The sequence below is a fragment of the Buteo buteo genome, chromosome 16 (genome assembly GCF_964188355.1).
Source record: "Buteo buteo chromosome 16, bButBut1.hap1.1, whole genome shotgun sequence".
Lineage (NCBI taxonomy): Eukaryota > Metazoa > Chordata > Aves > Accipitriformes > Accipitridae > Buteo > Buteo buteo.
Genome location: NC_134186.1, coordinates 16,119,840 through 16,134,239, shown reverse-complemented (window position 1 = coordinate 16,134,239; position 14,400 = coordinate 16,119,840). Strand labels below are relative to the sequence as shown.

The window sequence follows — 14,400 nt, the reverse complement described above, 5'->3', positions numbered from 1 at the left end:
TGCCTTTTATGATAAGGCTTCACATTTCTTGTATTTTTGGACTGGCTCCCTATTTGTTACCTCTACAATACAACTCACAGGCCAGCCTGTGTGTCAGTTATTTAAACATGGTGCAGTGGACGCAGCCCAGCCTAACATGCACAACTGGAAGACTGCAGGTCATGGTCTAGTTCTTCTGAAAGAATTGTCTATCATGGGTAGTCCAAAAAAACTCTCACTAAAAGCACAAGAACTGCATAACTTTCCAGAAAGTTGAGAACATAGGAAAACTATTTTTCCCTTTTATGTAACACAATATTCCCAATTCTGAAGATTATACATCCCAGTTATCAACAGCTCTTCCATCATTACTCCCAGTCTAAGCTCAATTAATATCCCGTTTGATTGTGAGTGACAGAAATGCTGATTTTGATATCTCATCCTCAGTTTCTTGGAAAATGGAAGTGTATAGGTGAAGAAGGAGAACAAAGTCATTAAGCATGCCTTGAAAGACTGCATCCACCAGTGCTGATCTGGCCTCCCCACAGTTCTGACTCTCTGCTTTTCCCCCTATCCCTTTTCTTCCTTTTTTCCCCTCTCATTTCCTCTCATTCAAGTATTCTCCCTCTCTTCCCATCCACAGAAACTGACTACTTCAGGTTCTAAAGCACCTATTTCATTTCTGCTTTGCTTTTAGCTAGTCTCAAACCTTCATCGCTTACAAGACCAAAAAGCTAGCACTCTATCACTCACAACTATTTCAAAGAAAAAAAAAAAAATTCATTTCACATTCAACAGTCAGACCACAAATTGGTGTGCAAGTGTATTGGGATTACTAATTTATACTGATAATTCAGAATCTGCAAAGCCTTTCAACAATATTTGCTATCAATCAGTTGTTAGAAGGATCAGTAAACCACAAAAATGTTTGAGATTCATGCTAAGTATTCACGGGCTGTTTATATAAATATTATTTATGTACACATACAAAACTTGATAAAAAATACAAAAATGACCAAACTGATCCACTCAAATCTTCCCCAGAAGCCTACTTTTTCTCAGACAGCAAGGACAGATAACTCGTGTCCCAAAGTATTTGTTGTGAACAACTTGATGAGCAACAGCAAAGGAATATGGAGTTGAGCCTTGAACACAGCAAGCACTAAAGGGGACTTTTTGACCACTGCATGTTATCTTCTTAAAAAGACAGCATTACACCATCTATATAGTGAAGTTTTAATAATTTAAATGTATCAAGCTATTACCAAATACTGTCTGACTACAGATATTCTCCATGCATGTTCAACAGCAATAAGAGCATTACAGTTACTATTCAGTTCAACACATTCACTCTTCTCTCCCATCTTTGTCCTTTCATATCCCTTCCCCTCCTTTTCCTCTCCCTTTGTTTTTCCATCCCCTCTTCTCTCCCACACATGTTCAGGAAGGCCCAGTTCAGCACAGTGTGGCATCAGCAGACACCAGCGACAGCTGCTGTTCCAGCTTCAACAGCGAGTGGATTTAAAAAAATCAAGGGACAGCTTTAAAGTTTGGAAGAGCTGTTTAAATTGAATATTTAATAACTCTGCTGAGGATTTGGACTTTAGCTACACTCAATAGGGGTGCTTCATTACCTACTTGTAGGAATGCCACTTGTCTGCGATGAGGTCACAGCCTCCTGGCGATAAACTCCATATCTGCTGTTTAGCCCGGTCAGCTGAAAACAAACTAGCAGATGCCATGCTGATTTGCATCTAGTTGCTATCGATACTAAAGAGGCAATATGTGAAAGACAGGAAGTATCATGTGGGAGCCACGCTTAGACAGTGCAAGGGGAAAGGAGCCTTCACCTTCTTTATCTAATCATCCCATGCTGAATTACTGAAATAGAAAGTCTTCCACAAGAGGAGCACAGTAATCAAAAACAATTTGGGGCTGGATTTGTCTCTTACTGGTTTATGTGTTATCCTAGGCATTTCTAGGCATTTCTGTGCCACTTTGGGGGGGGGCGGAATCCATCAGAAGTAGAATCAGGAACAGCTTATGCCTTGAAGTTTGCACTTCTATAAGAAATCACCCTTACATACAACTCAGGAAAACAACTTCCTCCTGTTCCTTTTGCTTTTGGTCATGTTATACAATATACTCACATCATGGAAAACGGAATTCAACCTGTTCAAGGGAGGACTTCATAAATTAGAAACTCCAGCAAATCCTCAGTAATTACTTTTTAGGTCCCGCAACTACCTCCTCTCTCCTATCCACATTTTCTCTTTCCCTGAGAAGACAATATGTAACACAGAATTCAAAGCCTTTCCCTTTTACACCATCACCTTGACTTTGGGTCTGTAATTTGACCCCATTCCGTCTCAGAGTGTTGTGCAATGGTGTTTTCAAATCAACTGCTAATGGACACACCCATTCACCCCATAAAATGCATGGCAGTATATCTGCACTAAAATGCATGCTGGTGTATCTCCACTACCATCGCTAATTAGACTTTTTGTTACATTCTTAAAATAAACATTACAGATTGAATCATCATTGTTTAGAGGCAATGGTGAAGATTAAAATAATGGGATTTTTCACTGACTGAGGAAAAAAAGGAATCACAAGGAAAGGCTGTGTACACAAGCAAGGAAAGAAAAGAAAACTTTTTTGGCTTTCACTAAAGGCTGAGGGAAGCTCTGCAAAGCAGGGAACAAAGGCCCGCTTAACTGCTTGAATACTCAGTAGACATGGTCCCTTGAACTCTAGGTTGAGCATTGTGGGTGAGCACAAAGACACACCTGAACTGATTCCATTATGTCTGTATGAGTTCATATACAGAGGCAGCAAAGGACGAAAAATCAGAGGGATTGTTGCGCCTAGCGGGGGCTACCTGAAACTTGCTGTCCCTCAGGAGCATCATGCATACAGTGCAGAAGACTGAAGGCATGATAACGCATAAACTAACATATCCCCAACCTGTGTAAGTCATTCCTGAAGAATACAGGGAGCCTGTGATTTATTTACCTGCAGCAACAATACAGCTTTGAAGTAGAAAGGCTAATAGCATTTGCTCTCCAAGTCCAAAACAGCCAGATGCCAGAATGGCCGATATTAGCACGTTCTTCCACCTTAAGGCAGCAAAGTGATTGCCCACTCAGTATTTTAACTCTAGGCAGGTCTTCTAGCATAGGAACGTTCCTTTTTTCTCTGGCAGGTATGTAACTTGGGGGATTCTAAGAGTGATCAAAATACATAAACAACGCCACTAAGAAGAGTACAAAAGATCTGTTGTACTACCACTCAGCAGAAATGAGACTATGTTTTATCTTACTCCTTTTTCTAGAGCATCAGGTGGCAAGACCTTTCTTTCTTGAGCTCTTTTGTTTCACATTTTTCCAACTCACTACACTTCTCTGAACGTACTCCTCAGCCTGTGTAGCCATCATCCCATCCCAACACCAGTTAACTACCTTCTAGTTCATGAAATCAAGATGAAAAGCTGATCACATCTAACTTGTTTTGAAACAAATGAAAAGATTCCATTGTTACATTCAAAGAGAAATACCACAGGTACCGTAAGTTCTATGTGGAAAGAACAGGTAGTACAACGGGAACTGGAGCCTATAGAAGGCAACCAGAAAGCATGAAAGGGTTTTCCTAGAATTCATCTTTCACCTTCTGGACAAGCAATGATAATAGATATAGATAGCAGAATGTTAAGAACGTACACATATAAACCAGAGGTGAATACAAAATCTCAATCATAGGCACTGCCATAGCAAAAATACTACTAAAAATGTGTTGAAACATGTCTGCTTATGTACGTAAAAAAATTTTCATGTGCATATCTACATATACTTGCACTAAAGGTTGAATAAAGTACATTCTTATTGTAATGGCCTACATGAACCCCTCAGCAGAAGAAAAATATGAAAGGATCTGCAGGAAGATAATCTGCCCACAGCAGATCAGGTGGGACTGAAATTAAAAAAAAGAAAATGCACAGGCACAGCCTCCACCATTACAGGAAGTCAGCAATCAGAATCCCCACAAACTGCATATACTATACCAGAAGACCCACTGGAAGATTAGATTTGGAGAGACAGTTGATCTAATAGGTAGTTTACGTGAGATGAACTCTTGTTAATGTCATCCTAAGCCGTAAGCAAGATCATGGTGCCAAACCTGATTCCACCCTAACTGAAACCAAGTTACCTGCTACAGTGAATCCAGCGCAAACAAGGCCTTCACATGCAACCCCCCTCCCAGCACAGTCACAGAAAGGTCTTTCCATAGAATCCAGAAGGAACTGCATCATGTCCTAAGGAATGCACTTGTGGCTAGAGTAAAATGGCACCCTTCCACTTAAGTAAATGGAGTTACACTGGCTTATGCCAGCTGAGAATCTGTCAAATATCAAATTATATGAAAATATTCCTCTGAAATAGCTCGACATTCAAATAGTATATATATTAAATCCTTCAAAATGTTCATTCTAATAATAATAAGCCAGTCAGGCATATGGCACCCCTGTTATCCAGAAAGCTCCAAAAATGTGACTCATTATCTAGTTCCACCTATTACTTCAATAGCTGAATTTGGTAGTTCTAAGGTAAAATGCTGCAAGTGTCGTTAGCATGCTACACTACCGCATTTAGGAAAGGAAGTGAGGATTAACTGAGCCAGTTAAAACTATAAGAAGAATGCAGATGGCCAACTACATCCTATCTTAGCTGGAATTAGGCCATGACATTGAGGTTAACCCCCCTACTTGTGCAAAAATACCACAGGTTTTTACTAACCACAAATGGTCAGGAATTCAGTTTAACAAGCCCATCCACAACAATAATACAGATGTAAAAAGCACACAGAACAATCTCTCAGAGTGTGATACTCTAGCTCAAAGCACATATTCATACACCAATTGTAATCTAAAACTAGACAAAATGAAGCGAGATTGCAAGATTGTAATACACTACTTTCACAGTACAAACATCTGTTTAAATATGAAGACTTCCTAAAAGCTTCACCTCAATAGTTTTGGAGCATTAATGGACAGAGCCTCTGTAGAACAAGTATCTATGAGTAATGAGGAAGTTTGCAGCAGTCACTGCCTCCTCCGCACTGGGACGCTGACCAATACAGTTTATGAAGTAAACAATTCAACAGCAGCCCTTCCGGAACAGCTCCTCACCAGGCGATCTACTCAGGAATTAGTGTCATATTTATTCCAGAAAAGAGTATCCAGATAGGGAGCACCCTGTAGTATTTTATGTCAATTTTCCCACATTGGCAGGTCCTTGGAGTAATGTATTAATTCTCCTTATAATGTGTAACAGTTAGTTGGAATTAGTAAATACATATTGTTTCATTAAAAATACTATGTTCCAGCACATGCACTTAATTTGCCATAAAGTATGGTATGTAAGAAATCACACCATCTTCAATAAATCTGAAAAGATATTAGCATTTTTTGTTTTAATACAAGATATTTCAAGCAAGTAGTAAAATTTCAGTGGTATATGGAAGGGGTCTTAGAGAAACACACAAAAAAATACGACTATAAACAAGCCATCATTCTGGTAAGAGGAAATACAAACAACCAGAATAAAAATAGTTGATGCACAAAAGCCATAATGAGGGGGTTGCTCAAAAAATAACTTCTACTTTGAATGGTTTGGATGAAATACAAATTATCCACAGAAAAGTGTGGACTGGCATAAATGTTTGTACAAAATTATAAGTATATTTCTAGAAGTATGCAAGAGACAACCGCCTGCATGCTGCACAAGGTCCCAACTAAGTGCTAGTGCACAGAGTCCAAACCACTGCATTTTAATTACTATGCAGCCTCAGATATATTGCCTTTGATATGGAAATGTTCTTGTTCTCTCATCTTCACATACGGTCTCATGCACAGAAATCTTTATCTGATTCATAAAAAATAAACCAGAATCCAATCTCAACACCTGACCTCAGTGCTTAGAAGTTTTTTACTAAGCATGGTGTCACTATAAAAAGAATGGGTAATATTGGTGTAAAGTTAGATATTTGGAGCAATGATATGAAGGATTTGCAGTTAGGAATGAAATCAATACTGTACCTCTGAGGTTTCAGAGTTTGCTGTTGCCTTATACCAGTCTACCAGCGACCGGAAAAACAATTGACTGTACACCTTTCTGTGTAGCTCAAGAAGAAAGAAAAAATATTTCAATGACATCCCATCTTACCACCAATGGAAAAGATGCGACTTAGCCACTTGCTGTATGAAAGAGGTTCTGAAATCAAAGAAATCGCTAATATCAAACTTTCTGGCCTTTTTTTTTTTTCCTAAATTTGTACGTAACTTTTTTGTGTATATTTTAAAGGTATGCACTACAAAGTTCACACGGGAAGAAGTAAAATGTTTCCCAAGCTTTACTTTATCAAACAGGTAAAATAAACATAAAGAATACTTAAAATACAAACCCAGTACTTTTCTATATTTTACATTAATATGCTGCCTGTAAGAAGGCTAAGAAATTTTGCTTTGACAAATTCTACTAGTCATTTGGAAAAAACATTAAATATTCAGACCTATTTAGATAATTGTCCTAGCTCTATAGAATTACATTCTTTTTTTATAAAGAATATGATCTGTGTAACCTCCCTATAGAAGATAATGACCCATCTGTAAATCATTTTGTTGCAGGTTATCTGGTTTTTATCACTTCTAGTACCTGTCTGTCCCTGATATGATACCCTTAAACACATTAACTTGATGGAATGTTTTGCCTGACTTCAAAAAAATACGTCGATTGATAGCTATTTATTCTCCACTGTAAATGAATGACTCTGATTAACCTAGTTTACCAATATATCTAATTTTATATTACTCTTTCCAATTCACAAGGCTCAAGAAATATTTGATTAAGCTAATTTCCAAGCAATGATTGTCAAACTTGGGATACTGTTTTCTCTCTTCTTAATTTAAGGAGACAAAACAGTAAACATAAAACTGATATGAGTATTTTAAAATGTACAAGAGGAGGAAAGAAATGTCTATGTACTGATTCTTGTTTCTTTAAGAGAAAATCTATTTTTCAGGTTCCTGTTGTACTAATTGAAAGAGAATTATTTAAAACTTCACTGAATACTTGAATATACGATGGGTATGTGTAGCAGTTTCACCAGTGCCAAAGAACTCTAGACTTTCCGAAAGACAGTGAACTAAAAATTGGCAGGAAACCTCTTACAGTGATGTCACAAATATTTGTTGTTGCCACAGAATAATGTTTTAAAAGAACACCTACTTCTGTGCTGAAAAGGCTTTGGGAACATGTAATTATCCAGTTTTATCACTGTAGAAATACGGCTGCTTTCCAGCAAGTACGTCTATCAGACCTCTCCCTTCTGTGCAGAACTACATCTAAATAAATATACATATATTTCATACAGACATCACACCAGTCCAGTACACAACCTTACTAATGGCAGGATTTTACCAGATTTTGTTGTTTTCGCAATATGATGTCATGGCCTGGAATGATACATCAATAAATACTGTGGGAGAATCGTGTGCCTAAAAAAATTCTGAATGGCTCAAATACAAAATAAAAGGAAATTCAGTTTCTGTGGTTTGGTAGCAAGTCCCCTAAAGTTCCCATTCTTGCTGTTCTACCTAAGGAAAAAATAGAAAATGGTGTAAATAAAAATCACACAAAAAGACACTGAAAGAGATGAATAGCAATTGGCTTACTAAGGCACAAACTTGAAACGTGCATCTTTGTGTTTTGCTGCTACTTGACGCATAAGCTGTATGTGAACTACCGAACACGTCATAAAGCAGTACTTCTCTTGCAGGTTCTGACATCATGCAGGAACGTTTCAATGTTTCTGTTTCTGTGATTTACTATATTAACTGAAATGTTTTAAAAATATGTCATTGTATCACTTTAGTTGACATAGCTTATATATACACAAACACCCCTATTTACATAACTTTTAAAATGTTAGTCATTACACACAACCTCTGCCAAACCAGCCCGCTGATCTTTAAAGTCATACTATGGAAAAAGAAATATACATCACCCCATTGTACGGGGTATAAAGAAAAGTGCATCGCGGCTTCTCTTCCCTAAGTAATTTTTGTTCCGTGAAATAAATAAATAAATAAATTGACAGAAGCCTTTTAAGTGTGATCTATACACTTTTAAGGGGGAAATCAAACCAAGTGTAAAAGATTAATGGATATGCTTCCTGAAGTGGTATCTCCCAAGGTGATTACAGTCTTTAGCAGATACAAGGCCATGACTAAAGAAACTTTCTAATGCCCACTGAGAAAAAATGTATTTGGTTTTGCTATCATCATGCAAACCTCCGGCCTTTATTACCACAAGATACTCCAAGGCCTGTAAGAACTGCAGGCATACATGGATACTTTTGACTAAAAATACAATCAAAGATGCAAAAAAAAAACGTGTCCAAAGGGAATTTTTTCCCAATTGAGCAAAAGAAGTTCAGCTGGAAGTGACCACGAACAATTGTTGGCCACATACTAAAAACCACTGGCTAGGGAACAAGCACTGGCAGTTCCCACTTGTGAACAAAAATCAAACTGACAGGTGAAAGCAACTAGCTTTGGATGTCAGTTATTATTTTCTACAAGTCAGGCACTAGCGGCCTTCCGAAGGGAACTGATGGGCTCCGCTTTGCTTCTCTTCTCGCTTCCACCAGCGTGTAAACGTACGAAGGAAAAAACGGAGCAGAGTTACGTAAGTTCAGTAGAGAATCGGTAACATGCAAGGAGAGACAGCCATCTGTCTCACTCACTTTCTGCTACGTGTTATACACATGGCACTAGTTTGCACCCTACGATCTAGCAGAAAAGGGAGCTGAGTGAGCTTTGAAGCAGCCCACCGAAGCCTCCCAGCAGCACTGAGACGGAGTACTGAACGGCAAGGAAGGGAGAGAAAATAATGCATTTAGCAGGGGATGCGAGACTGCAGACCAAAGGGCCTCTTACATTCTCATCGCTGAATGAATTAAAGTTCTGAGGGAGGAGGCCAGAGCAATCAAAGTGAGCGAAACAAAAAGTATGACAGGAGAAAAGGAGCCAGGAACCGTAAATCCGGGGACGACGCGGGGAGAGGCCAGCGGCCGCAGCCCGCGGCCCGGCGTCCCCGGGAGGCGCAGGGTCCCCCGGCGACGGCCGCTCCCTCCTTCCCCGCGGGGCTCCGGCTGCCCCCGCCCGCCGCGGGGGCGGGAGCCCTTCCCACAGCGGCCAGGGCTCCGCGGGGCGCGGAGGGGGCGCGGAGGGGGGCGCGGAGGGGGGCCGGCCCCCACCGCCCCGCCGCCGGGGAGGGAGCTTGCGGCGCGACTCGCTCCGGGGGCCGGGCCGCTGCGGCGGGGCAGCCCGGGGGCCCCCGGCCGGCCCGGCCGGCGGCAGCGGGGCGCTCGCCCCGGCCCCCGCAGCGCGGCCCCCCCCTCCGCCCCCCCCAGCCCCCGGGGCAGGGCAGGGCAGGGCAGCGCCCCGCCGGGGCCGTCGCCGCCGCCGCCGCCGGGCCCCGGCCCCCGCGCCACCCCCCTCCGGCCGCGGGAGTCCGGCGGCGGCCGGGGAAGCGGCCTGGAGAGCGGCGCTCGGAGCGATGCCCGGGGCTCACCTTCCCCTCCCCCCGGAGACGTGCGCTTCAAAATGGTTTTGCAGGCGAGGCTGGCCAGGCTGCGCTTGGTGCGTTGATTCCAAGTGCAGTGCCTGGTTTGGTTTCCGTATATTCTTTGGCTTTTAATAGCTAGCTGAGGAAAAAAGAAAGCATTATTGTTTTCTTTCTTTCCTCTTCTCATTGCCTATTCTAAATTTGACTCCAAAGTTTAAGCAGTTGAATTGGCTAATTCTGAATACAGTCTATTGAGAGACCAGACACAGCAGTATATCCCTGTATAGCAATAGATACAATGTGCTGAATTGGCAGTCTAATTATAAATGTGGCATTTGGACCTCCTTTCAGACCCAGTGCCACCTTACCTTATGAGGGAACTTCAACTACAGCAACTGTTCAAAACAAAATGCCATTACAGGATCAGCTTCACCCAACACTGGAACCAGCCAGGGGATTGTTTTACAAACAGCCTTTCTCACTTAACACAAGAATGTATTATAAGGAAAAGTTATGGATAGCGCAGAGTCTGAAGAAAACGCGTATGTAGTTTCTGCCAGGTGTCGAGCTACTTCAAACTGCAGCATACTCCAAATGACCTCATTATTTTCTTCTAAATGTACTCACTATAAATAGATTATTTCTTAGTTTTACTAGAAAGAGCTGCTAGGTGCGCTCGCTCTTTATGTTCCGAGTGTAGTGTGCATATAACATTGTGAGCACAGAAACACGCGGAATATCCTGGCTCAGAACAAAAACCTGCAATAAGATCTTGCCAGAGAGTCACGGTGTGCTGAAAAAAAAGTTTTTTAAAGCGTCTTTTCCAGGGAAATATTTGTATATGATGGCAGACTACACACACATATCTCACATTCATTCTTATTATTTACTTTATGGTATAATGGCTTAATTAAATGAGTGGGCACAAGCACGTCAATAAAACAAGTCAAGTCAAGTCGAAGTCTCAAAACAGGTTTCAAAATTACTCCATTACACGAATAGAGAAAGGGAAATTCGTTGATTTTTGGACTTCAAACCCTGTTTGGGGGCTGGATAAAACTGTTCTTCTGCCCTCACAATCAGCACCGAAGATGGAAATACCAAAAATGTTAAAATGAGGGTAAAAGAGAACAGTAGGAACAAAGTGCCGCTCGTGTGCCGAAGGCTATTTAAATTAGCTTAATAAACATATACCTTATCTACAAACAGCAGGCGAAGATATATTACTTTATCACAGAAAGTTTCACCGTCTGTGTTTTTGGGAAACACCCCTAGGACAGAACTAATCTGTCGTCCCCAGGCTCCCACCAGGCTGACTTTCCCTGCAGCCCCCCCAGCCACTCAGACACAACACTAATTGTCTTTTCACATTGCCACTTTCACTCCTTCCCTTCCTTTAAAAAAAAAAAAAAAACACCAACCAGCCAAAAAACCCACCCAACACCGCCGTGAAACGGGCCGCAGAAAGCAAAGCCAGCAATCAAATCGATCCGATCGGTCCCTCGGATTGACCTCAAGGCCCTGCTCTGCTGAAGCACACAGCCCCTGCTGCAAAGCGGGTTCACTGCTCCACGCTGCCCCGCACGCCTCGGAGAGGGAGCTGGGAAGCTCTCTCGGCAGAGGAGCAGCTCTCTGGCAGCTCGGTTGTTAATGCACGCGTGGAAGTACCTGCTCACATCACGCCTATCTGTTCTCTCGCCCGTATCTACCCACAGCCGCGCTCCCGCAGGGGCGACCCCGCCGCTGGTACACGCGTGCATGCATTACACGAGCGGGCTCGGCGGCAGCGCCGGTGCCCGCTCCTCCCCGGAGCAGGGCAAGCCGCAGAGGCGCACTCATTAGCTCCCACTGATGATTCCTTTCAGGATCATGAATGGAACAATTGTCAAAAACTGCGGGAAAAAAAAACAAGCCCCGAGACTATTTTATACAGGCACAGCTTGTGTGCACGCATGTGACAGTTGCAGGCAACCCAGATTTGTTCCTAAACTCTTCAGCGCTATCCGAGATAAAACATTAAATTGCTTACATGGTTAAAGAGACTTCTTATCCCCAATCAAAAAGCAAACAGCGTCGAAGGTAGTGAAAGCCAGAAAAAGAACGAGCTCTCCACCAGACACACCTTGCCTTACTCGTATCCTACAGCACCGTCTGTAAACAGCTGCGCTCGCTTGTTGCAACTGCCACTATTTTGTTTTTAAAAAAATAATAATAATAGTAGTAGTAGTAAGTGAAATACTTCCTGAAAACTTACTTTGCATTTAGTTTAGGCACTATTCTTTTTTTCAGCTCGCAAAGGAAGCCGTTTTGTCCAGGTTAGGTATTGTCTACTTATGGATCAGCCTCTGGCTAAGGGTTTATTTTAATTTATGGCTTATGCATTCTTTTAAGGTCGATTTGCATGACCTCCGGCAAAGAGCTAAGGCAGCAAGAAATCCCAAGTCGAATGTTGCCACAAAGCGGCACACATCTCCCCTTCCCCGGGTGTAAACAGAGCTCTCTGATGATGGACTGCTTTCTTCCCCCCTCCTTGTGTATCACAAATTAGGGTGCGATATCAATTTTAAAGTTTTCAGGAGAACTTTATCCAAACCCTCTGCTCGGAGAGATAAGGCACCGCCACAGAACTTCAACTCCTCGGGACAGTGCCCCGGTGTGGCCAAACCCAACATTACCACCTCCGCTCCAGCAGCTTTGTATTATTCCTTGCTCCGTGGATAGCACTCATTTGTGGCGAACTTCAAAGCAGTTACCCACCTCAAACTTAACGGAGAATTTAACAGCACCACTAAACTCCCTTTCTCCATCCCGTGCCTTTCGGGGTTACCCGTGGAGAGAAACCCACGCGAGCACTTGGGAGTAATGACAGCAGCGCTCCGCTCTCGAAGATTTATTTCGGATTTTATTCTTCCTCTCTCTCTCTCTCTCTCTTTCTCCCTCTCGTGTTAGTTCCTTACGTACAATATCTTCCCAGCACCATGTGTTCGCCTGCCGTGGGTGATCTTAAAATACAACGCTGATCTGTCACTACATTTTAAAATAAACTGTACTCGGGAAGGATGAGAAAGTGTTGTGATTTCAAGGTAGTGGGGTCCCTTAACGTCTCGGAAACCTCGGGATTCAAACAGCCCCGGAAACTCGCACGGGGACGAGACTATAACTACTTTTCCCTAAAGAAAAAAAAAAAAACAAAAAAAAACCACAAGACACCAACAACACCCTCGTGGTATAAAAGTAAATAATCGTGCAGGGAGAGGTGGGGGGAAGGGGTGAATTCAGCAATGTTAAAAGCTAAACAACAGATCTACCTCCGGACGCTGCTGCTTCACTCAATTGCAACTAATAACCCATTAAAGACAGCGCAGGGGGAACCGGATTCTCTCCTGCAAAGCGACATAAATCCAGCGAAAACCCATTAAACCACCACCACCACCACCAAGCCACGCAGCACTACACACCACAGCAAACAACAGGTATACAACACAATAGGGCTTTTTTTCCTGGTTACCTCCTCGGGATCCAGTGTGGCACAAAGCACTGGGAGAGCCTCCTTTTTTTTTTTTTTGCAACGCGCTTCGGTAATTTTCATTAAAAAAAAAAAAAAGAGGGAAGGAGGTGAAAGGGGAGAGAAAAAGAGGAATAAATGGGTGGTAATTCGGTAAAATAAAATAAAAATAAAATAAAATAAAATAAACCAAAATAAAATAAAATAAAATAAAATAAAATAAAATAAATGAACTAGAGTCTGCTGGTGTTTCTCCGGGCCATGGATGTGCAGGATCCCGATCGTTAGAAGTTTGCGGATGGGTTGCCTGGAGATTTGGTTACAATCAGGTTCATTATTATTATTTTTTTTTTCCTCCTGAAACAAGTGAAGGCGATGGTTACTGCTGTCAATCTTGGCAATCAATGTGAGCGGCCATGTCGTAAGTATTCAAAGCATTTCCCGTCGTGCAACATCAGAAAGTGAGTGGCCAGGGCATTGATCTGAGGAAGGCAAAAGGAGGCAGGGCTCCCCCGCCCAGACAGCACAGGCAAGATGAGACAACACAGGGAGAGAGAGGGAGAGGGGAAGAGAGAGAGGGGGAGACCGAGAGCGAGCGAGCGAGCGAGCGAGCGGGGAAAGCAACAACTGCGGAGAAAGTGAGCACAAAACAGAAAGTGAAATCACCCCAGGCTGCCAGCCGCATCCCCGAGAAGCTATCACCACTCACATTGCTATTAGACAAATGAAACCTTAAACCTCTCTCCTCTAATGACCACTGATTGCCCGGAGTGGTGAGGAAAGGTACTAGAAAGTTACCGGGGAGGGGGTGCGAGGGCGGGGAGGGAGGGGAGGGCGGGCGGGGGCCGGAAAAGGAGGAGGGGGAGCGGGGGGGTCCCGGGAGAGCCGCTTCGCGGGGCCGGGGCTGCGCGGGGGGAGCGGCGCGGGACGCGCCGGCCCTCCCTCCCCCGCCCGGCACGGCGCTGCCCGGGGAGTGCGTGGGGAGGCACACGCCAAAAACGTCCTGCGGGCTCCTGCTCGCAAGTAAAATACAATTTAAAAAAAAAAAAAAAAAAAAAAAACAAAGCAAAGCAAAGGAGCGGGAGGAAGACGATCCGCAGGACATGGGAAGGGAGGACCGGCGGGGAAGCGGGGACGAGGAGGAAAGTGCTCAGCAAGCGCTTCCTGACAGCTGATGGATGGGGCTCTGAGGAGCCCGATCCCACAGCCCTGTCGGGGTAAAACGCAGACGACACGCCAACTATCCATTGCACTGGAGGTGGGAGTCCAGCTACAGGGACCCGGGGGAGA

At 43.2% G+C, this 14,400-nt stretch overlaps 1 protein-coding gene across 3 annotated transcripts in view; it reads right to left on the bottom strand.

The window, feature by feature from the left end:
- SOX6 (SRY-box transcription factor 6) overlaps positions 1–13,372 on the bottom strand; it is a 381,731-nt gene extending 368,359 nt beyond the window's left edge. For 2 of the 3 annotated variants that reach the window (XM_075048005.1, XM_075048010.1), the window contains exon 1: positions 13,114–13,372. The gene's annotated coding sequence lies outside the window, so the exon portion shown is untranslated. Of the gene's footprint in view, positions 1–11,859; positions 12,100–13,113 lie in introns of those variants that run through there. The other variant, XM_075048011.1, reaches the window with a different exon arrangement.
- Positions 13,373–14,400: the final 1,028 nt, after the last annotated feature.